The sequence below is a fragment of the Python bivittatus genome, unplaced genomic scaffold, assembly GCF_059951505.1.
Source record: "Python bivittatus isolate LINGU-HERP-01145 unplaced genomic scaffold, Pbiv_v1 ctg000020_np1212, whole genome shotgun sequence".
In the NCBI taxonomy this organism is placed as follows: domain Eukaryota; kingdom Metazoa; phylum Chordata; class Lepidosauria; order Squamata; family Pythonidae; genus Python; species Python bivittatus.
The window spans coordinates 24,932,006-24,956,269 of record NW_028277030.1 but is presented as its reverse complement, the minus strand read 5'-3'; positions in this window follow the sequence as shown (position 1 = coordinate 24,956,269).

The window sequence follows — 24,264 nt, the reverse complement described above, 5'->3', positions numbered from 1 at the left end:
TTGATTTCCTCTGTTTGGGAAGAGGACTCATGAGTGCATTTTCATCCTTTTCTGCCAAAGTTTGAAGCAACGGCAGGCATTTTGATGCTTCCCCATCACAGGTTAAGGACACCTTTAAAAAGAAAAAATCAGATTAAAAAAAAGAGCCTTGAATCAAATTGGCTTGATGTCAAATCACACTCTCAAATGGAAACATGTTCTCTTCCATCTCAAGACTTCAGCTGAAATTAAAGCAAGCCTTGTTTGCACAGGCCTTGTCAAATGGGGCTTTGGGAGAAGAATGTTAACCACTAATTTCTTCTGTTTGTTTGATGATTAGACAGGATAGATTATAGAAAGAAGATAGTCTTGATGCAACTTCAGAGAGAGAGATTAAAATATAATGGTACTTATAACTGTTATGAAGAATATCGGAAGGCACTTCTTTATGTCTGTATATCTTTCTTTATATCTTTCTCTTTTTTTTCTATTTTCTTTTCTTATTGCACTTTTAGCTTTTTCTGTTATTCCTTTCTTTTTTACTCTTTCTGTTCTAATTTAGTTTGTTGTAGTTTTTATTATTCTTAAAACTTTTAATTATATATATATAAAAAATCCTCTCACCCCTATGGGTGGTACGTGTCTTCCTCAATCTCGGGTCCTCTACCAGAGGCCTGGGAGTTTGAGGGTTCTGCACAGTATCTGAGCTGTTCCTAGCTCTGCCCTCTTCTGGACAGAGAGCTCTGAGGTTGTTCCTGGGATCTGTTGGAGCCACTCTCCCAGCTTAGGAGTCATGGCCCTGAGTGCTCCTACCACCACTGGGACCACTTTGGCCTTGACTTTCCACATCCTCTCTATTTCCTCCTTCAGGCCATGGTACTTCTCCAGCTTCTCATGCTCCTTCTTCCTGATGTTGCTGTCACTTGACACTGCTACATCTATCACTACCACTGTCTTCTGGTCTTTGTCTACTACCACGATGTCTGGTTGATTGGCCAGTACCTGCCTGCTGTCTGGATCTGGAAGTTCCACAGGATCTTAGCCCTGTTATTCTCTATGACCTTCTGTAGAATCTCCCATCTGTACTTGGGGGGGTCTAGCCTATACACTGTGCAGATGTTCCTGTACACAATGTCAGCTACTTGATTGTGCCGTTCAGTATATGCTGTTGCTGCCTGCATCTTATACCCTGCCACTATGTGTCGGACTGTCTCTGAGGCCTCTTAGCACACTCTGCACCTTGGGTCCTGTCTAGTCTGGTAGATCCCTGCTTCTATGGACCTGGTGCTTAGTGCCTGTTCTTGTGCTGCTGTGATCAGTGCCTCAGTGCTGTCTTTTAGTTCAGCCCTTTCCAGCCACTGATAGGATTTCCCAATGTCAGCCACCTCAGCTATCTGTCAATGGTACATCCCATGCAGGGGCTTGTCTTGCCATGGCACTTCCTCTGCTTGAACCTCCTGCCTTGTCTGCTGCTGCCTGAGGCATTCTCTCAGCAGCTCATCTTTGGGTGCCATCTTACTGATGTACTCCTGGATGTTCTGGGTTTCATCCAGGACAGTAGCTTTGACACTCACCAGATTGTGCCCACCCTCTTTCCAGCTGGTGTACAGTCTCTGGGTGTTGGACTTGGGGTGGAAACCTCCATACATTGTGAGGAGCTTCCGGGTCTTCACATTGGCAGCCTCCATGTCTTCCTTTGGCCAGCTCACTATACCGGCAGGGTATCCGATGACTGCAGGGTGTACATGTTGATGGCATGGATCTTGTTCTTCCCATTGAGCTGGCTCTTCAGGACCTGTCTTATCCTTTGGTGGTACTTGGATGTTGCTGTCTTCCTTGCCTCCTCATCAAGATTCCCATGTGACTGTGGGACACCAAGGTATTTATAGCTGCTCTCTATGTCTGCTATGTGGCCCACTGGTAGTTCCACTCCATCGGTCTTAACTACCTCCCCTCTCTTTACTATCATCCTGCCACACTTCTCCAGCCCGAATGACATCCCAATGTCCTCGCTGTAGATCCATGTCAGATGGATCAGTGAGTTGATATCTCATTCACTCTTAGCATACAGCTTGATGTCATCCATGTAGAGGAGGTGGCTGATGGTGACTCCACTCTTGAACCTGTACCCATATCCAGTCCTTGTGATTATCTGGCTGAGGGGGTTTAAGCCTATGCAGAACAGCAGTGGGGACCTTGGAATATGCCGCATGTATTGGCCACTTTTGCGAGCTGTCTTGAGTTGACTTCCAGTGTTGTCTTCCACAGTCCCACTTGAGGAAGGTCCTTAGTGTCCTGTTGACTTTGTATAGCGCCAGGCGTTCACAGATCCATGTGTGTGGCATTGAGTCATAGGCTTTCCTGTAGTCAATCCAGGCTGTGCTCAGATTGGTCTGCCTAGACCTCGAGTCTCAGGTGACTGCTCTATCTATGAATAACTGGTGCTTTGAGCCTCTGGTGTTGTTCCCAATGCCCTTCTGAGCTGTGCTCATGTACTGGCCCATATGGTCTTGTAGCTTGGCAGCTAGGATGACTGATAGGACTTTCCATGTTATGGGGAGTCAGGTTATTGGGCAGTAGTTGGATGGTGCTGTTCCCTTGTGAGGGTCTTTCATGATCAGCACTGTCCTTCCTTGTGTTAGTCAGTCTGGGTGGGAGCCTGCTGCTAGCAGTTGGTTCATCTGTGCTGCTAGGCGTTCATGCACTGCTGTTAGTTTCTTTAGATAGATAGATAGATAGATAGATAGATAGATAGATAGATAGATAGATAGATAGATAGATATGAAAAAAAACAAATCTCTTCTGTATGCAAGCGTCAGAGGAAAGGTTTAAGTGAAGACCCTTTTCTTCCTTGATGTAAATATGGCTAACCTGTATTCTCCTGCAAATCTCCTGCAAATAGGAAGTGCCCTGGAAGTGAGGCTGGGAAAATGTCAAGGTAGGGGGTTGGGGGAGGGTAGTAATTGCTTTTTAAGTGCTATGAGATAATTTTTACTTTTTCCTCAAGAACAGGTGGAGGGGTGGTTACGATTTATATTATTAGAACAAATACTGGGTAAAATGTCACATTTATTTAGCTGATTACTAGAATAACAGCGCAATGGATCAAAGATATAATTTGTGTCTTTTTTACTGTTCCTTGGACAAGGAGGTGTAGCTCATGTTAAGGAAGTCCCAAAATGTTGATTAAAAGTCTCTTTCAGGGATTACTGTGCTTAATGTAAATTCAGGTCCCAAACATTTGAGATATTTTTTCTGCAAATAAGAAATGTTATTAGAATGAATACTGTAGTAGGTAAAATGTCAAATTTATTTAGCTGATTACTAGAATAAGAGTGCAATGGATTTTCATTCCATTCTGTCTAAATCCAAAACAGTTCCAGGTGTTTTAGTGATCTTCCTTTTACAGCTTAAGGACAAATCTTCTAAAAATAAATCTCAAAGCAAGTTGAATCACTTGATTTGCCAACAAATCCCACAGTAAAATGGAAACATGTCCTCTTTAATCACAGATCTTCAGCTTGAATTGAAGCAAGGCAGATTCACCCTGGCCTAGCCAAACAGGTTTTTGGGAGAAGAATGTTAACAACTTCCTTGTTCCCTATGCAAATGAATGACATGTTCTGCCTCCTGTAGAGATAGCTGGGAAAACAATGTGGGTCTTCAGGAAAAAGCCAAGATGGAGGTTTGAAAGATTCTTTTTTGCTAGACATGTGAATCTAGCTTTTCTTTATCCAATTATTCTGCATCTGCTGAAGATTTTTGTGACAATGGTATGGTCACTGTGGCCCTAAAGGGAGGCTGAAAAAGTGTCAAGGTGGGGCTCTGAAAAGCCATGCAAGAGTCTTTGATTGTGTGGATTGCAACAAACTGTGGCAAATTCTTAAAGAGATGGGGGTACCAGACCATCTTACCTGTCTCCTGAGAAATATCTATGTGGGTTAAGAAGCAACAGTTACCACCAGTCATGAAACAACTGATTGGTTCAAAATAGAGAAAGGAATATGACAAGGCTGTATACTGTCACCCTGTTTATTTACCCTATATGTAGAGTATGTCATGAGAAAGGCTAAGCTGGAAGAATCACAAGCCAGAATTAAGATTGCAGGGAGAAACATCAATAACCAGATATGCAGATGATACCACCCTAATGGCAGAAAGTGAAGAACAACTATAGAGCCTCTTGATGAGGGTGAAAGAGGAGAGTGCGAAAGCTGGCTTGAAACTCAACAGTAAAAAAACTAAGATCATGGCATCTGGACCCATCAATTCCTGGCAAATAGAAGGGGTAGAAATGGAAGCAGTAACAGACTTCATTTATTTGGGCTCCAAGATCACCACAGACGGAGACTGCAGTCATGAAATTAAAAGACGCTTGCTCCTTGGGAGGAAAGCTATGACAAACCTAGATAGCATATTAAAAAGCAGAGATGTCACCTTGCCGACAAAGATCCGCATAGTCAAAGGTATGGTTTTTCCAGCAGTAATGTATGGCTGTGAGAGCTGGACCATAAAGAAGGCTGAGCGCTGAAGAATTGATGCCTTTGAACTGTGGTGCTTGGAGAAGACTCTTAAGAGTCCCCTGGACTGCTAGGACGTCAAACCAGTCAATCTTAAAGGAAATAAACCCTGATTGCTCATTGGAAGGATTGATAATGAAGCTCAAGCTCAGATACTTTGGTCACCTAATGCGAAGAGAGGACTCTTTGGAAAAGACCCTGATGCTGGGAAAGACTGAAGGCAAAAGGAGAAGAGGACGGCAGAGGATGAGATGGTTAGATAGCATCACTGAAGCAATGAGCATGAAACTGAGCAAACTCAGGGAGGCAGTGAAGGACAGGAAGGCCTGGCGCAATATGGTTCATGGGGTCATGAAGAGTCAGACACGACTTAACGACTGAACAACAACAAACTGAGTAGTTGTCTGTATAGAGCTTTGAGTATAAAGGATTTTTTCCTGTAGAGAATACAAAAAGTGAACATTGTGGTGCAGTACCCTATAGGTTTAGGTTATAAGAGCTGGAGTTCTTTTAATATGGTTAGGATAACCCTACCAACCTGTTTTGTTATTTGCAAAACTTAGGCTGGGCCATAACTCATTCCAGAAGCAGTCATGATTCACTCAAGGTGAAATCCAAAAACCAGTTTTGCTCATTCCCAGAAGGAGGGCTGTTGCTAATGCGAGGCCGTAGTACAGAACTGGACAGATGGGAGACTGGGAGCAGAAGTGGATTTTTTTTCCCATTCCATCCAAGCAGCCATCAGACGTGTTGCCCTTTCAGTAATCTTTCTCTACAGCTGAAGTCCAAAGAAGGTTGAATCTAGTCAGTTCTGGGAGTAAAGGGCATGGCTCACTTTCATCCCATTCTGCCAAAATTGAAATAGTTCCAGGTGTTTTACTGATACTGTTACAGCTTAAGGACAATTTATTTAAAGTAAATCTCAAAGCTGATTGAATAAACCTGGTTTGCCATCACATCCCAAAGTAAAATGGAATCATGCCCTCTTCTGCCCCAGATCTTCAGTTCAAATTGACTGAAGGCTAGTTCACACAGGCCTTGCCAAACAGGGCTTTGGGAGGAGAATGTTAATTGCTTCCTTCCTCTATATGCAAATGACTGCCTGTTACACCTCCTGTAAAAATGGCTGGCAAGGCAAAGTGGGTCTCTGACAAAGTATGCTGGGAAAGCATCAGTGGAGGATTGGAGGATTTGTGATTGTTTTCATGCTAAATTTTCATTGACTGTTTCCTTTCCATATGCAAATATTCTGCATCCCTGAAGATGTTTGTGATGATGTTGGGGTCACTGTGGCTTGAAAGAGAGGTTGGAAAGGTGTCAAGGTGTCACTTTGAAAAAGCTATGTATGGAAAAATGGGTGCTTTGTGAACTATACTAAAAGCATCCTAAAAAATCTTTGTACTGTTATGATAGAAAAGAATTATTAGGCAAAAGCAGAAATGTTTGAGGTTTTTATGTAAATTATATAAATAATTTATATAATAATATATTATATAAATAAAAAAAATAATGGGTAAAAAATACCTGGCTTGAGGATGACCTATAGTTAAGAGCAATGCCTATTGTAGCAAAATTTGAGTTTATACAATCATATTCATTTAATATACAATAATGCTGTCCCAACTTACATATGAATTTGACTTAAGGATGGACTTCAGGAAGGGAACTTGTTCCTAAACTGGGGGTTGCATGTAGTTTCTATAGAAGGTTTGGTTGTTCTTCAGTTTTTATTTTTTTCTAGTGACTGATAAAAGCATGGCTCACGATAAGCTAAGCTTGCTAAACTGTTCTATGCTTTGTGCAGATACTGACCTTGGCTGTCATTAGGCCAGGCTCCATGGGTTTTTTATATTCCCTCTTATTGTTAGGCAGCCTTTCACCAATCCCTGTTTCTTCTGGGACCAACAGTCATGGCTTGCATTAGGCTAAGCCTGCGCAGCTATTGCAGTCCTTCCCTAAGCAGGGCTCTGCTACTATGAGGCCACAGCACACAATTTAGTTTCTCCCTTGGGAGAGCAGGGCACAAGGCTACAATTTTCATCCCATTCTACCAAAACATGAAGCAGCTGCAAAGCATTTTGTTGTTTCTGTATTACATGTCATGGTCCAATCTTCTTTAAAACTAAATCTCACAGATGTTTGAATTGCTTTGCTTTGCTCTCAAAGCACAAGCTGAATTATAAATATGCCCTAGTCAGACTCAGATCTTCACTAGAAACTGCAGCATGGCTGGTTGGCATAAGTGTTGCCAAACAGAGCTTTAGAAAGGGAGCGGTTCCTCCTCCTGTGTGCAAATGATCTGCCGGTTCCGCCTGCCACAGATTTCAGATGGCTTGAGAAAGGAACCACATCACTCTTGCTTGAAGGTGTCAGGATGGAGATGTGAGCAAAGACCTTGCTGCATCCTCTGCAAATCTGGGAAGGCTGCTGAAGTCACTGTGGCCTGAAACTGAGGCTGGCGAAGTGCCTTTGTGAATCTTATGAACATACCTGGACTTTGTCTGCACATTTCATTTAATGAGGAAGGATATTGGCTCAACACTAATTTATTTTAAGCCTTTTTTAACTGTGGTAGTAAAGTCAGAAAATTTGCATTTCTTACTTTGCTATTTAAAGAAGTGATAGGGCATGAGTTTTATTAGGCAAATCTGAAAAGTTTGATTTACTTTATTTGGGAATGGGATTGCAATTAGTTCTGTAGTCTAATTTTAGCTGTAATGGAGGCATTTCTCAAACAAGGCAACATCAGTCCTGATTTATCAGCTAAGGGATGCTTGAATGACTGTTACCTCAAAGGCTATCACTTAAAGGAGCAGCTACAGTTAAGATAAATTCAGGTCCCAAATAATCGATCTATTTCTTCTGGGAAGAGCAGGGCATGGTTAACATGCTCATCCCATTTTGCCAAGATCTGAAGGGGGGGAGGGTCAAAAAAAGTCAATTTTTGTTGTTTTTGCTTTAAGAAATCTGAAAGCAGATTGAAAGAAACTGGTTTGCCATCAGATCACAAAGTGAAATGGAGACCTGCTATCCTCAGGCTTACATCTTCAGTCCAAACTGACTCAGGACTGGTTTTCACTGCCCTTACCAAAGGGGACTTTGGGTTTAATGTTTGACCCACTGCCTTCTTCCATATGCAAATGACCGGCGTGTTCTGCAGAGATGTCTGGGAATATCCACAGGTCTTGCCAGAAAGAATATTGGGAAAGCATCAGCCTGAAAATTCAGAATGATTTTTGGCTAAATATATACATTATTTTCTCTTAATGTGTATGCAAACGTCCTGCAACTGCTGAAGATATCTACACTGGTGCTGGGGTCACTGTGACTTGAAAGAATGCCTGGTAGAGTGGGCTTTAGGAAGGAGAGCATTAGAAAGTCTTGTGTACCTGAAGAAAAATGATTGAATGTGGCTCTGTGTGCTTAGAGAAGGGATTCTGTGGTCTTCTGTGGGAGATTAGTTATAGCAAGGGAAAGAGGGTCCACCTAAGGTAGAAATGGATTGGAAAATTTTGCGGCTCCTGCTGTTTAGGGGTTTAGGAAGCAGAGATTGAGGGGTGTTCATGTGGAAGGGAGTTTGTGGTCTTCTGTGGAAGACTGCTTATAGCAAGGGAAGAAGGGTCACGTTGCTGGGGAAGCAGCATGGGTTGAAAGGAAAAGATGGCTGATACAGCTTTCCTCTTGGCTCCTGACTTTAGCAAGAGTGTGCTTAGGCTAGGCTTGTTGATTCTGTGTGTATGTGGAAACCTTGCTTCTGACTCGTATGGGCTGCTGTGGCCTTTTTGCACCCCTGAAAAGTAAGGTGGCACACTTAATGTCACATGATATTCAACCCTTCCTGGGAACAGCAGGATGTGGCTCTCGCTCACTTAAGCCCCCAAGGCGGTGTTAGACCATGAGTGGAGGTTCCCTCCCCTGGGGGCAAAAGTAGTGGCCGAAGATTCATCACATCCTATGAAAACCTGCAGCAGTGATGTTTACAACTGATATGCTGTGGACCAGTTTCTACAACTGATTAATTAAGGAACAGCTGAATCTCAAAGAAGGTTGAACCGAGTCTCAAACTCAACTCAAAAGGACGTCTGCCAAATTCACTCTCACCTTTTCAGTTGACATCAAATCTAGGCTGCTTGGCCCAGGGGTTGCCAAATGGGGCGCTGGGCACAGACCGTTCCTAGTTCTTTGGGGGGGGGGGCTGCAAGTAAGCGGTCTGCTCCACCTTCTGTGGAGATGTCTGGGAAGACAACTTGGGTCTTGCGAGAAGAAGCGCTGGGAAAACATCAGGGCTTAGAAGAAGATTCTTGACCTATTTCTTGCTTTACATGCAGATCACTAGTCTGCGCCGTATCCCATGGAAAAGAGGTCCCTGTTGCCTGACAGGAGGCTTGGAAAGGGTCGAGGAGGGGCTTCAGCCAAATGCCAGCTTTGCTTTCTTTGGATGCCAGCGAGCAGCCTGTTTCATCTGCTGTGGCAGTGCCTGAGAAGAGCCCTGGGTTCTCGTTCTCCGACGACATGGCGGGAAGTGTCAAGTGGGGCCGTGCGAGAAGAACGTTAACCGCATCCTCTTCTGAACGCACGTGAACGACCTCTTCCACCTCCTGTAGAAAACGGACTGGAAGATTTTGTGGCTCCTGTTGTTGGAGTGAGGAGTGGAAAGTGACAAATTAGCATCGTTTCGAAGAGCAGGTGATGGCTAAATTCAGGCCATCTCCCCAGGTTCCTTTCACTCCTTCTGGGAACAAGAGGGACTAGTTCAAATTAGGCTCGGCCCCACTTGGTTGATCTACCCTTCCCGACAGAAGGGGGCACAGCTCTCCTTTTCAGCCCATGCTGCCCAAAACTGAAACAGCTACAGGAGTTTTGATAATTTTTCATTATTAACAAAGGGACCTTCTTGCAAACCCCCAAAGGGAATGGATGTAGCTTTTCATCACAAGCTGGAAACTCAGATGGAAACATGCCCTGTTTAATCTCAGATCTTCCATTCTAGTTGAATCGAGGTTGATTCCCACCGGCCTAGCAATGGGCCTTGGGGAAAAGGTTAACTGCTTCCCTCTTCTGTATGCAAATGACCAGCTTGTTCTGCCTCCTGCAGAGGCAGCTGGGAAGATGCTTGGGCCTTGCCTGACACATTGCAGAAGAGTCTCGGGGTCAGGATTTGGGTGGGGACCTTCCTATTGCTGTCAGTGTAAGTGAGTGTCCCCCGTGCCATGGAAATGTTTGGGAAGGTGCTCAAGCGCCTGTTAGCTGAAAGAGAGTGAGAGAACGTGTCGAGGCCTGGCTTCAGGGGCAGGACATGCTTCCTTTCCTCTGGATGCAAATCCTTGGTTTGTTGTTCTAGTTTTTAAAGCAATAAGGGCTGTTTAAAAAAATAGGTGAAGTGAGTGTTGGGGGAAATTCATCTCCCCTGCAATGTTCTAGGTTACTGTGGCCAGAAGGCAAGGTTGGGATAGGGTTCTGTGAGAAAAGTAGTAAGTTTGGTTTCTTCTATATGCAGATGAAGATCCCTTCCACCTGAGGGTGGGGTGGGGGGAGGGGAGGGGATGCTGGTATCAGTGTTGCTCAAAAGAGTCATTGACTGAGAAGATGGTAACTATTGTTTGATGCTGTGGAAAACACCAGGCCATGTCTAATGTAAGGTCAGCCTCTAAATCCGTGTTTCTCAACCTTCGCAACTTTGAGATGTGTGCAGCTCAACTCCGTAGCCAGGTTTGGCTGTAATGGAGCCATTTCTCGGGGCAGGCAACGTCTGTCCGGTTTCATCTGCTAAGAGATGCTTGACTGACTGTTACCTGAAAGGCTACCACTCAAAGGAGCAGCCACTCTCGAGAGTCACTCTGTGGTGAGATGGGCCGTGGCAAATTTGAAATAGAAATAAAGATGTAAAATAAATTCCGGTCCCAAACCGTTGATATATTTTTCTGGGACGAGCAGGGCATGGTTAACATGCTGATCCCATTCTGCCAAAATCTGAAGGGGGGGAGTGTCCAAAAAGTCAAGATGGTGGTCATAACTGGGTCAAAATCCTGCCCCTTTCTACATGCACACAAAAAGGGTGGATTCTGATCGCACAGGGACAGCTGCTACCTCGGGTTTTGGTGTTTCAGCAATGAACCATTCATTGCCTGTGGACAATTGTTTTTGTTGTTGCTGCTTTAGGAAGTTGAAAGCAGGTTCAAAGAAGTTGATTTGCCATGAGATCACAAAGTCAGATGGACACCTGCTATCCTCAGGCTTAAATCTTCAGTCCAAACGGACTCAGGACTGGTTTTCACTGGCCTTACCAAAGGGGCCTTTGGGTTTAATGTTTGACCCACTTCCTTCTTCCATATGCAAATGAGCGGCGTGTTCTGCCTCCTGCAGGGATGTATGGGAAGATGCACAGGTCTTGCCCGAAAGAACATTGGGAAAGCATCAGCATGAAAATTCAGAATGATTTTTTGCTAAATATATGCATTATTTCCCCTTAATCTGTACGCAAAAGTCCTGCAACTGCTGAAGATATGTGCACTGGTGCTGGGGTCACTGTGGCTTGGAAGAATGCCTGGGAGAGTAGGGTTTAGGAAGCAGAGGTGGAGGGGTGTGCGTGTTGCTGCGGAAACCTGTTTCATTGTGGCTCTGTGTGTTGGGAGACGGGAGTTTGTGGTCTTCTGTGGAAGACTGCTTATAGCAAGGGAAGAAGGGTCACGTTGCTGGGGAAGCAGCGTGGGTTGAAAGGAAAAGATGGCTGATACAGCTTTCCTCTTGGCTCCTGACTTTAGTAAGAGTGTGCTTAGGCTAGGCTTGTTGATTCTGTGTGTATGTGGAAACCTTGCTTCTGACTCGTATGGGCTGCTGTGGCCTTTTTGCACCCCTGAAAAGTAAGGTGGCACACTTAATGTCACATGATATTCATGTCAGGAGTTTCTCATGGGAAGAAATTCATCCTGTTATCTTTACAACAATATTATGTCTAGCTTATGTAGCTCATATAAACAAAACAACTTGTGACTTTTGTGTTGTGAACGTATACTGCTATTTACTGCCACCTATTGGCGTGTGTATGCTAGTTACCCAGTGGGGGGGTATGGAGTGGCAATATAACTGGAGCATGTGTATGTCCAGGCCTGCAGTTGCAGTTGCAGTAGAGCGTTAGCCACTATCTAGGTATGTAAGTTTTATACGTTATGTAGTTGTAACAAATAACCAAGTAGTGTACCTCTTCTCTAAGCGTTTTTGGCTAGAGACTCTATGTTTGTGAATAAGTCTTGCATGCTGAATATATGAGAAGAAGTGGTTTTTTTCTTATATTTTGTATACAACTTGTATTTTATGAAGTTTTGCATTTTTATCAATAAACAACCAGATAGTATATATTTTCTGGCTGAGTTTCTTTGGAGAACAAGATATGGACATTGTAGTTTGCGAACGTCTCATGCTGGTGTGTATTTTTTCCCTGGGCAAAGGGTTTCTGGGAGCACTGCTGTACTCTGCTCAACAATTCAACCGTTCCTGGGAACAGCAGGATGTGGGTCTCGCTCGCTTAAACCCCGAAGGCTGTTTTCTACCATGAGAGGACACTGTGGAGTTTCCCTCCTGCTGATAAAGATAGTGGTTCAATATTCATTACATCCTACTACCCCATTACACCAGGCCATGACTAATATAAGGTCATCCTATGAATCAGCAAGGTTGGCTGAGGAGTTCTGGGAGTTGAAGTCCACACATCTTAAAGTTTCCAAGGTTGAGAAACACTGCTGTAAATGTTTGATGTATTCCTAGGAATAGGGGATGTGGGTAAAATTTTCCTCCCAATCTGCCAGAGGTCCTAGTGGTTTTATTATACTCCATTAGAACTAATGGAGACAATGAGGATCTTGAAGCTCCACTTGTGAACTCAAATGGAAACATGCCTAAGTCCATCTCAGATCTTAATTCAAGTTGACTCAAAGTTAATTTGCATAGACTTTGTCAGACTTGGGCTTTGGGAGAAGAATTTTTACCATATTCTTAATGACTTGCTTTGTCTTGGAAAAAGCTTAGATTTTGCAACACAGGGATAATATTTAAAAGAAAAATATTGGGTTAAAGTCCTTGATGGCATGCAGCTGAAATTTAGTAGGGTTAATGTTTTCTATATGCTTTACACACCCTGCTATCCTCATTTTATCCTTCAAAAGAATGAAGGCATTTAGACATTATGATCCTTCCCCTGTATAGTTTATGAGTGATTTCTTTCGACAGAATCTTGAAGTAGCTGGAATTGAATCAGTTTGCCCTCAAATCACAAATGCATATGAATCATGCTGTCTGCAAATCTTGAATCTCCAATTTGGGGGGGGGGAAGTGGTCTAATGGTTATTGTCTGAGTCATTCCGGATTCCAGTGCAATTATTTTGAGCAATTGCATTCATTAAACAAGAGAGAACTGGATTTTGCATCCTGTTTATAACCCAAAATAGGTTACATTAGGTGGAAGATAACAGTTGCATTGGAAGAGGGGGCTTTATTTTTTTAGGCTACTGTTCTGGCATATTTGGTTACAGGAAGTAGTTTGTTTTTTGTTGATGCATCATCTTTATACAAGATGCATCAAATGAATCAGTGCAAATGAAGTCAACATTTGCGATGAGCACAATGTTTTTTTTTTTTCCTTCCCCAGTTCCTATTCAAGCATTTGTCAGTGACAAGAAACAAGAAACCTGATTCTTTCATTTTCAGATCTGTGATTTAGAATCTGTAAGTTCACTGGACTAAAGAATATATCTTTGTAGAAAACTATTACTGAAGCGCTTTATCCCTGAGGCATAAACTGCTGACAATGGGAAGTCTTTTTCTTTTGATGATTTTATGTTTGGCCCATTCATTTCTTTCCCATTTGTTTAGATGACATGCACAATAATTCCAATTTTTAAAGGATTACAGTAGACACAGAAAAAAATGTGTGTGTGTGTTTTAAACAGAAACACCCTCAGATAACATAGTAAACCATAGTATTTGGGGTTTTCCCCCCATTAACCTGTGACCCATTTTACAGGGACATTATGCAACATGGTACCAGCTGTTGAGGACTGGTTAGACCCTTTAAAATGGTTGTACTAGATTCATCAAATATGCGTTTGTGTCTATTCCTGTTTATTTCTTTACATGACACCCCTTTCCTTGACCCTGCTTATAACAAAGCTACTTTTCAAGGAAAAACATGCCTGAAGCCTCCTAGGATTCAAGGAAAAAGATTCAAAATTCTTCGAGCCTCACCAACATTTAGAAAATCCCATATTCCCATATGTTTATCTCCTACAAATAAATAAATATGGATTTTTTTTTAACCTGCAGGGATTTTACAGAAGAGAAAAGACACAAATTTGGGCCTTGTTCTCATGGAATTAGTAAACCATTCCAAGCTGTATAATTCCAAATTGCAGATGGAGACATCAACCACAGTCCTACCATATAGATAAGTCAATGTCAGCAGTAGTTGCTCTAACTTCCTTATTCTCTGCATCGTAACGCTTGCAGTTGCGCAGCTCATTGTTTCAGTGAGAATAAGGTTTTGATTTTAGAATACTAAAAATACAGTGTAAATCAGACTTGTCTCTAGTAAGAAGATAAAGGGCATTTATTATTGGCGCCGAGGAAGCAGTATTTAGGGTTTTTTGTTTTTTGTTTTTAAAACTACTTTTTTCCTTTTGTTAGAAGTATATTTTAAGCTGTTTCATGTGCTATAACTTCCACATGTTTTGAACTACAAGTTAGTTCCATTCTGTTTCTGTTTAAAGTTCCTAAAATTTCAGTCAAAATGTCAACATTAAAATTCAGATTTATGTTGGAGTTTCTTCTAATAATATACATTATTGTATCAACGGTGCATGTTTTTTTCTACAGTGTCTATTTGTATACAGGTTTCTTTACTGGGTTTGTATGTATTCACTAGAGAGCTACATTAAAAATTCTAAGATAATTTTGGTTCAAGACAAATGCTTAGTTCAGTTCTCAAAATATGAATCAAACAGATTTATCTCATGTCCCTAAAACAGATTAATGAGGTATTTATTTCCTTGTGATTATGAGATGAATAATCAAATGTCCTATTTCAGAGATTTCTACCAGATATTTTTAATATTTCCCATACTCTGACCTAGCAGACTATCTGGGCATCATGGAGAGCGAAGAGCTGCTTCCATCTTTCTTGCTGGAGGCATTTCTTCTTTAAACAAAAATACTCTCTTCTCTTTGCAAGCACGATATGGGGACATGGCAAATGCTGTCTTCTAGCAGATCACAGTCTCCTAGCTTTCCTTTTTTCCTCTTGTCTTTCCAGAATTTGCTAACATTGCAAAGAGCCATTTTCACCGATTGTCAGGAAGGATGGAATAAATCTGCATGGAATTTCCACTTCTACATCCTCAGTGCTATCTGAATCTAACTTGTCCCAAAGTTGGCAAATTTTGGAATAGCTAAAAGGAGGCGTGGTGGGTAAGAATGACTGTCAATTTGGTGACTCTGTTTGGGTCCAGCCAATTGACCCTAATTACCAGGTTCGGGACTTGGTACAAGGTGAACAGAACACCAAGACGAAAATCAGACTTTTTATCCATTTTATTTTAGAGCTCTAAACAAACTGGAGACTCCCAGCGAAAGGAGGGAGTCCTGATTACAGATTTTACATGGCTTATATACTTTTTCTTTGCAGGATCCATGTGACAGCTTAAACAAAGAAACTGGTTAACTTCTTACAAACATCTGTTTCACCAGGTCATGGTGACTTCAACCAAAGATGGACATCCTTCTGGCTATACATTAATTATTACTCATTATCCATCTTAAACTTATCTTAACCCCAACTCTCTTCCCCTTACCCTATCAGCATAATAACATTGCAGCCTTATGGATCTTGTTTGTCCTATCAATTGCCCAAGCCATGACCCCTTATCAGACTTACCTTGTCTGTTCTGTCAGTTGAATAACATTACATGCATATAGATCTTGTATGTCCTATCAGTTGCCCCAGCTATGGCCCCTTATCAGACTGACCACAACTGGTCTCTCCCATCTCTGCTATAGGATCAAGGAAACCACAAATCATACAACCATTCTTATCTTCAAGGATACAATGAAAGCATTAAAATAGTATAGCTATATTTAAAGCTTAAAGACTAAAAAAACAAGCAAGGGATACATCACTCTTGACCAGAATGTCACTGGGAAGTAATATATCACTCTTGACAAGAGCACTGAGTACAGTTTCTATCACAGATGCACACATTCTCATATGCCAGCCCCCCACACACGTCTTCATATGCAGGTTCAACTTCCACATATTCAGGTCCACTATCAAATTCAGCACCTATAAGATTCATTCCCATCAGCTCTAGTTCCTAGTCCTCTGTTACACTCCAAAGCCAGAAAGATTTCATCACCCACCAAACTACCATTCCCAGCCATAGCCTTCAGAAAATACATGCAACCGTATTCAGTGTTTCTTCATATTATTGTTATTATTCTTGGTCCACTATCAGCCAGATGTTTAGACTGGATTTGGCATTTTTATCCATCTATCAAATTCTTCCCAAGGACCTGGGATTGGCAGATGTTGGCGTTTGATGGTATCATTGCAGGATGTAAGCTGTTCCAAGTAAAGCTGCCTTTTGCTATTGATGGTGATTTTGTAAATGTTGATGGTCTTCAAGTGTACTCCAGATGTTTTGGGATTGCACCCAAGGCGCCTATTACTATTGTACTATCTTTGCTTTTTTTTTGCCACAGTTGTTCTATTTCTATTTGCAAGTCTTTGTATTTTGTGATTTTCTCCAGTTCTTTCTCTTCTGCTCTCTCCGGGTATTGCAGTGTCCACTATCCAGACCTTTTTGTCTTTCTTGCCAACAGTTGTTAAGTCTGGGGTGTTGTGTGGCAGGTGCTTGTCTGTTTGAATTCTAAAGTCCCAGCACTTTAGCGTCTTCGTTTTCTATTGCTTTGTCCGTTTTGTGGTCCCACCAGTTCTTGCTTGCAGGCAAATGGTATTTCTTGCAGATATTCTAATGCACTGTTGTTGCTACTTTGTCATGTCATTGTTTGTAGTCAGCCTGTGCAATCTTCTTGCAGCAGCTAACTAGGTAGTCCACTGTTTCTTCAGCTTCTTTGCAGAGGCAGCATTTGCTGTCTTCTCAGTTCTGGCTCTTTCTTATCCAGGGATATAAAAGAATAGATTATAAAACTGAGCTTTCCAAGTGTGATAAATGATTACAAAATTCTGTGTCCTGATCCCAGCAAAGGAGGGAAGGGAGCAGGGCAGGGGAAAGTCCTTCGAGATCTTTCTATGAGATACAGACTGAAGGCTGAAATTACTGTAAGTTTTCACCACCCATTGCAGAGAGTGTTGGATAAAACAGGAAGCAAGGGGCTGTCCTTCCTGGGAGGCACGTGTCATCTTCCTCCTCAGGTATCATTCCCTTTAAATCTTGGTGTGCCGTGCTACATTTCAAACCCTCCCGTCATTGGTTCTCTACCCCACTTCTCTAAACAGTATATGAAGCGACCTTTTGTCATCTTCTTTCAAAACTCCATCCTTCTCCATGTGCATAAGCATCTGTTCTGGTGACTGTTGTGGTCAGCTATTTGCTTCCTGCTTTAGCATGTTGTGGTTAACTAGTAGTCTGCAAAAAAAAAAAAAATCTAAAGAAGGCATGGAAGAGGCAGGATAGGTCAGGGACCCTATATACTTTTGCAAAAGTATGTCAAAGCAAGGCAAGAATCAGTGTTTCTTATATGGCTTCTTTCATTGTGTGTGTATGTATGTACTGTATGTGTATGCAGGTATGTCTCTCTCTCTCTCTCTCTCTCTCTCATTAATGAAACAAATCAATCACAAACTAAGGGAAGGGGACAGAATAACCTCACCAATAGAAAATGGCCTTTTATTGTACACGGGCTTAATAAAATCTAACCTGCCACATCTGGTCTTTGACTCACAATATTCTATTTTATTATACTCTTGTGAGTAGGGTATTTGCCAGCTGTGCAAATATGTTTTAATCCTTGGCCATTCAGTTTCAAATGAATGCCTTGTGGAACAGCAAATTGTGAATCTTGATAGAGCAAGGGATTACATATCACGGCTAAGAAAAGAAGGAGAGCAAAACAAAGGAATTAGAATGCATCATTGTAACAGCAGGACAGAGTTTTGATTTAATAGTTTATTCTTCAGAGCCCTATTCAGCAGGTTTGCTGTACATTACATATCTCATTAGGAATAAATGTTTCAAAACCTGCATTTCCAGACTTCTTCCATTGTATGCTTTTAGCCACTGAATGTAATTTGACCCCAATACTATTGGTTCTTGAACAGCAAAAGTAGAATGTCTGAGGTCCACCTCCTCTGACTGGGAAGGGAAAGCTCCAACCTTAGAGGGGGAAAACTGAGAGCAGAACAGTCTGCTCTGCACAACTTTTGCAGGAGTCTTTCCATAGGAATTTTCCTTCCTCCCTCCCTCCCTTCCGCTTTTGCCTTGCAGGCATGTATCCAGCAGAACTTTGGAATTGTAATAGTTCTCTGACTTTACCACACAATTGATGTGCCTTTATATATGTTTGGGGAAAAAGTTCATAGCTGTTTGTTTATTTATTTATTTATTTATTTATTTATTTATTGTCATATTTATATGCATTTCAGAACAAAGTTCAACAAGCTCCAGAGGTATGATTTAGCTAGTTCAGCCTTATGTACAAATCAGTTACCTTTTTTGGCTTCTCATGAGAAGTGTCACCTATGTTCACAATCTTGTTTTCAAATGGTTGGTCAGCTATAATGAATTATCACTGGAATTGGTGGTGGCCTCCTTTGTATGACTCCTCTGTCCTTCCCCTGACTCTTATTGTTACAAATTTACTTTGCTTTGCTTCAAATATATAATAGATATTTATAATAGATATATAATATATCAACTCCTAGCAGTTTAGATCCATAAAACCATGTGAAACACTTACTGTACCATAAATACAAAACAAAATTACAAAGAGCAGACACAAAAGAAATAAAAGGAAAAGGAAACAAATACAGAAAAGTGGTAAATACCTGAATTCCTCAAGCCCCAAATTCCATTTTTACTGTCTTCTGGAAGGCCAATAATGAGAGCACTAAGCTGACCTTGAGAGGGATGCTATTACAAAGTACAAGGCTACAAGTAAAAAACAGTGTTTGTGCCCCCTGCCCCCTTATCTCATGAAACTATTAAAATATTTTGTTAGGGTGCATGTACTGGATGGGTCAGACAGGTCACTTCTATGTGGAAAAGGTCCTGCAAGTAGCTAAGAGCCAAGCCATAGGGCTTTATATATTAAGACCAGCTCTTTGAATTGCACACAAAACCTAGTAACACCCAATGCAAGTGCCTGAAATATAAGTGTAAATTAATTATGGTGACTTTCATTTGTTATCAGGCAGGCTGCGGCATTTTGAACCAACTGCAGTTTCTGAGTGGTCTTCAAAGATGCGGGTGTGTGTGTGTGTGTGCGCTGTTTTTCAGGGAAAACAGTTCTTCTTTGCATGTAGACTTTAGGCTTGTTGAAAACTACTTAACAGGATGTTCATGTTTGGCCTCTTCATCTACCTGTTTTTTATTTAGAAAAGATCAGTCAGTTGGAAGGCTTTATGGCCAAACATCCGCATGGGATGTGTGGCTCCTCATTCTAATTAAATCTTCTCCACAGTGACAGAGAGATTCTCTACTGTGTTACTGTAATGTATGGTATGTATCTGATGTATCCTCCAAGAATGTTGGAAGATAAATATGGACTTGCAGTATATACTTGCAGCAAATGCATGAAGAAAGAGTAGAAGTGAAAACAAATAAGTTTGCTACTGATATAGGAAGCTGGCAGAAATTCAAGATGAATTGGCATGTTTGTTTTTTAAGAAAATGGAGAAGTTTCTAGAGAAAATAGATTGGACTGGTGCAGAGGCAAAGGGTGACAGCCAGGGAAGTGGAATTAGAGAAACCTTGGGAAGTCACTCGGGTTGGATGTGCACAGCTAATAACAACCTTTTGGAAAGCAAAATTAATAAGACACACCTACCCACACACAAGACTTGTAATAATTATATGGATAGTCCTTAGAGAGAAGAAAGAAGGAAAGGGACAGTTTTGGATACAAGTAGCTGTGGAATATGGAAATAGCAGTGGTGGAGGACGATGTCTTTCTGTCCTGCTTATGAGCTTCTTAAGAGTCATTGGGCTAACAGTGGTTAGAAATGGAATACTAGACTGCATTGGTTCTTGTTCTGATTAACAGCTTTGTATAGAATTCAGAAATGTCTAAAAAATTGAACAACAGAATTTTGATAATGCATTTTTTCCTATTCAGGAAGATGTGTAATTCCCAAATCTGGTAAGAATTTTGACCAAACTTTATCTTTAATGACCTCTTTTTATTATGCATATTTTAAACAAAGTGGCACATATCTATTAATGTTTCCCTAATTTGCAGTCTTGCGTAGCCTATTCTGGAAGTAATTCACACTGAATACCTTAGGACTTACATCTGAACAAAGGTAAGATTACCATATTATACTACTCAAAAGTAATTCACACTGAATACCTTAGGACTTACATCTGAACAAAGGTAAGATTACCATATTATACTACTCAAAAGTCAGAGTTCAATGGAACTTCCTTGTGAATGTGTATAGAATTGACTTGTAAACATTGTATCCAAATAGCCCTTCCCATTAACCTATTTTCAGCAGAGCAGATGTAGGTGCAGATTAGCTCTGAAAGATGCTCATGATCGTTCTTTTGGGAAACCACTAATCTTGCCCAATGAAATATCCTACTCAGTTATATCGTGCCTTCTACAACTCATTCGTCCATCTACACCTATCTTTGCATTGGTGCATCATCATGATAAATTGATGGTGGTGCAATATTTGATGAATTTTAGATTTTTAAAATTTCACACTGTATAATACAGTTTGAAAGATTACAAAAATGTTTTGGTTTTGTTTCTTTTTTAAAAGGAGGGATGTTGTTGCCTTTATTATGTTGATTCTCTAGCATGGTCAGCTTTGTATTTTATGTCCTGATTTCTCAAAGAAGTTATAAAACATGCACTGTGAAATGGATCTTCTTAGTAATATTTCAGTGCTGGCATTTCTGCCAAAGGTCAAAGTAAATTGTTATCATAGCCCTTGTTGGCAATAAGCATGAGAAAATACTATTTCTCCTTTCTCTCCATAATAGGTCTTCTAGATTGTTGTTACAAGTACTTTTTCTCTTGTTTTAGCAGAAGAGATGAAACCCTACCCCACAGCCTAGATTATTTGCCACTTGAAGACATAAAGCTTTTATACCTGAAAGACAGGAAAAACTCTTGCTAGTACATTTTGAAAGGTTAAGTATAGGCCACATAGCAAGGAATAATGTGTTACCAAGCAATCTCAAGCAATGATTTTTCATTTTTTGTTTTTTTGCCATTCTCAGTTTCATGGGAAAGAACTTGAGAATGATTCTTTTTTCTATATGAGAAAACAAATCTCAACAATAGGGTGTACACTTCTGGCATTTCCATTTGTAAGCATTCTCCTTATTTATAAGGAGACCAACAAATGTGGGAATGTCCTATCTTTCATTATACAATCTTCTCTCTAATGGTTCTGCCATCTCCTTGGATTCTTGTGCTTCTATTAAACTAAAAGAAGACCCCATTGTTGGTCAGGGAGCTTCAAAGTGATAAAGAAGGTATAATAGAAATGAAATAGCAGGGCTCTCCACAACGTGGGAACAATTGAAGTAAGGTCAAAAACAGAATCAACATGTATTCTAAAACACTCTTCTAAAGAAAGTTATGTCTGAAAACTTTTTGAGGGTGAATTGATTTTCGGAATGACATACTTTAGCTTTGCAGAGAAAAGCTTCATATGTTAGGCAACATTCAGAAAGAAAGGAGATGCAATTTTTCTTTATAGGCTTTCTGTTAGAAACACGTCCATTAAAAAAGTATTCCCCTAAAATCGTAGGCAATAAAAGGGAAAAGATGAAAAGGATCTGCATGCCTGTACAACAGGGGTGGGGTCTGGGGGATGGATTATAACTTTCTGTCGTCCCTGAGGTCTGTGAGGGACGCGGCCAGTAATGTTTTGACATCGTTGGAATGGACAAGGGCATGTCCTCCTCCCTCCCTCCTAAAAGGATGCAGTGAATGCTTTAAGCTTCTGTAATTGTAGCTCCATTAACTCTGGCAGGGGGCGGCTTTGTGGAAAAATGAGGTGCTGTGGGCTACTGGTTGCCCATTTCTAGTAATTCATATAGCGAGCGAGTTAATGACTCTGCGTATGCAGCAACTGTGCATTTGCCATTGTCAGCAGATCCCATTTCTACCTGCTGCTGGAAAGGCAACTCAGGTAGAAAATTGGAAGGGCTTAATCACTGAAGCGCATTCCAGAACCTTCTTCAAAATTCCATCCTGGCTCAGCTGCCGCCCCAGTTGCTTGGCAACAATGGGATGCAAGTGAGCCATGTCAGTAGTGGCAAAATGTGGGGCTGCCTTTACCCATTTTCAGCAATTAGCCACCTCCTGCTGATCTCCAATTTGGCCCCACAACAGAGAGACTTTTTCAATAGCAGTTAGCTTCCTGGTGTCTCCATTTCTTTGAACTTTATTTCTCTGCTATGGTAGCTACTGCAGTCAAATCATACTTGTAATTACAGCATTTGTGTGCAGTTACACAAAGAGTAAATGTATTGTGGAAGCTAATATTTGTCACCATGACTTTGTAGCAAGGAATCAATGTTATTATCTGTTGGAATTGTTTTGGGATCCTACCTGCTAGTTGAAATATACTGGTAATATAAATACTAGGTTTGTGTAGGATGGGCTCACTTCATCTCCATGAGACACTTCACACCATGGAGATGATGTGATTTTTGTTAAGGTACTTCGTTTTGCTCCTGAAGCCTCTTCTGTTACCAACAGTATCTACCCTGTTTAGAAGGGAATATTGCTTTATGAAACAGCCTGAAAGAGGTGCTTCTTTCAAATCACCCTCAAAGAGAAGCATCCTTTAAAGGTTTTGCACAGTCTTAAGATAGTAGACACCAAAAAACCCAATCTGAAAGCTAGACAGGCAGCTGAAAGAGCATTTTAGAAGAAGGCAATGGCAAATCACTTGCCAAGAAAATTGCATCGAAGTTGAACTCAGTTGGATGGGGTCTATATTTTAATAAATTGCTTAAGGACTAGATTTGGGTTTGGGAGAATTCTGGGAGTTGAAGTCCCCACATCTGAAAATTTCCAAAGTTGGAAAACATTGACCCAAAGGATATGAAATGTTCATGTGGGTTTAATTTCAGTTGCATACTATAGATAAAGATTTTTTGTTGAGTGCTTTTTTTATTGCCTGTGCCAAACTTTCATTCTGCTTTCTTTATAAGTGGAAGAATGTATTTCCTTTGGTAGGGACTTACAGTAGATGTTGGTAATCAAGTGGATTAGTAACTGAGTCTGTGAAAGGTTTGTGTGCGGAAAAGGCAGCTTGTTAATGCTGTACAGCATTGACTTCTCTATGTGTGTGATATTTTTTCATTTTCTTTAAACATTGCCCAACCATCTTGACTGAAAGGTTCTATTTTATTATGGAAAAGGCATCCAAGTTAAACTGCTGCTGAAACTACTTAAAATAAGGACTACATGAATATTATATTCAGATGTTCCCACTGCTGATTGAGTTAGAGAGGGCCAGATGCTGCACTATTAACTGGAACACGTATACTCTTGTCAGATGATGAAGAAATGCATCTGCAAGGCTTAAGGCATTCATTTTGCTTTCCAACCTAGACACATACATAAAATGGATAGTTTTGACTCCACCCACTTTGAAAATGTGTTGAAGGCTAACAACAGTAATGTTGGTAGGCCATGCTTTTTGACTCCCTGGATGAGATGAGTGGGCATTCCCATGGAGCTGGCAGAGATTGACTGCAGACCTCTATTTATTTATTTAGCATATTTATATAGTCACCCATCTCACACAAGGTCACTCTGGGCAGCGTACAACAATTAAAAAAGAAATACATAAAAACAATCACACATAAAAAATTGTAAAAACACACAAAACAGGAGGGGATAAAATTAATAAGGGAGCCATCATAAAATCTCCCCTGTCCTCTGGGAGCCTCAGGGCTGATCACATAACCAGGTCTTGAGGGACTTGCGGAATGTTAAGAGGGATGGAGCTAATCTCACTTCCAGAGGGAGAAGATTCCACAAGGCAGGTGCCACAGCAGAGAAGACCCGCCTCCTGGGAACCGCCAGTTGTAATTCTCTAGCAAATAGGATCCGCAGCATGCCTTCACTGTCAGATCTGATGGGACGGGCAGATGTAATCATTCTAAGAATCTGACTTTCATAATCAGACCTAAAAGCATCCCAACCTTGTGGTTTTGTTTGTCACTGCAGTCCAAGATCATTCAGTGCTGTGTAGTCCTTGTTCAAAATTATAACTGTTATTGAGTCAAGGTGTTGATGGTGGTAGTGGTTGACCTAGTCCCATTTATCTATTTGCTGCCTTACAAGATTCTCTTTCCTAGGTGTAAGATTGACTTGGAGATCCCTTTAGCCTCAAGACTTGTGTTTCTTGCTTTATCCTTTGATAAAACATCCATAGTGTCCAAAGCCATTTTCCCATGTGATATAATTGTGTTAGCTAGCTAGGAGTGTTCTTAGATTTATTGATTTATTTACTTATTTACAGTGTCCCTATCTGGAGTAGAATTTCCCCCTTTGTGCTGTTTGC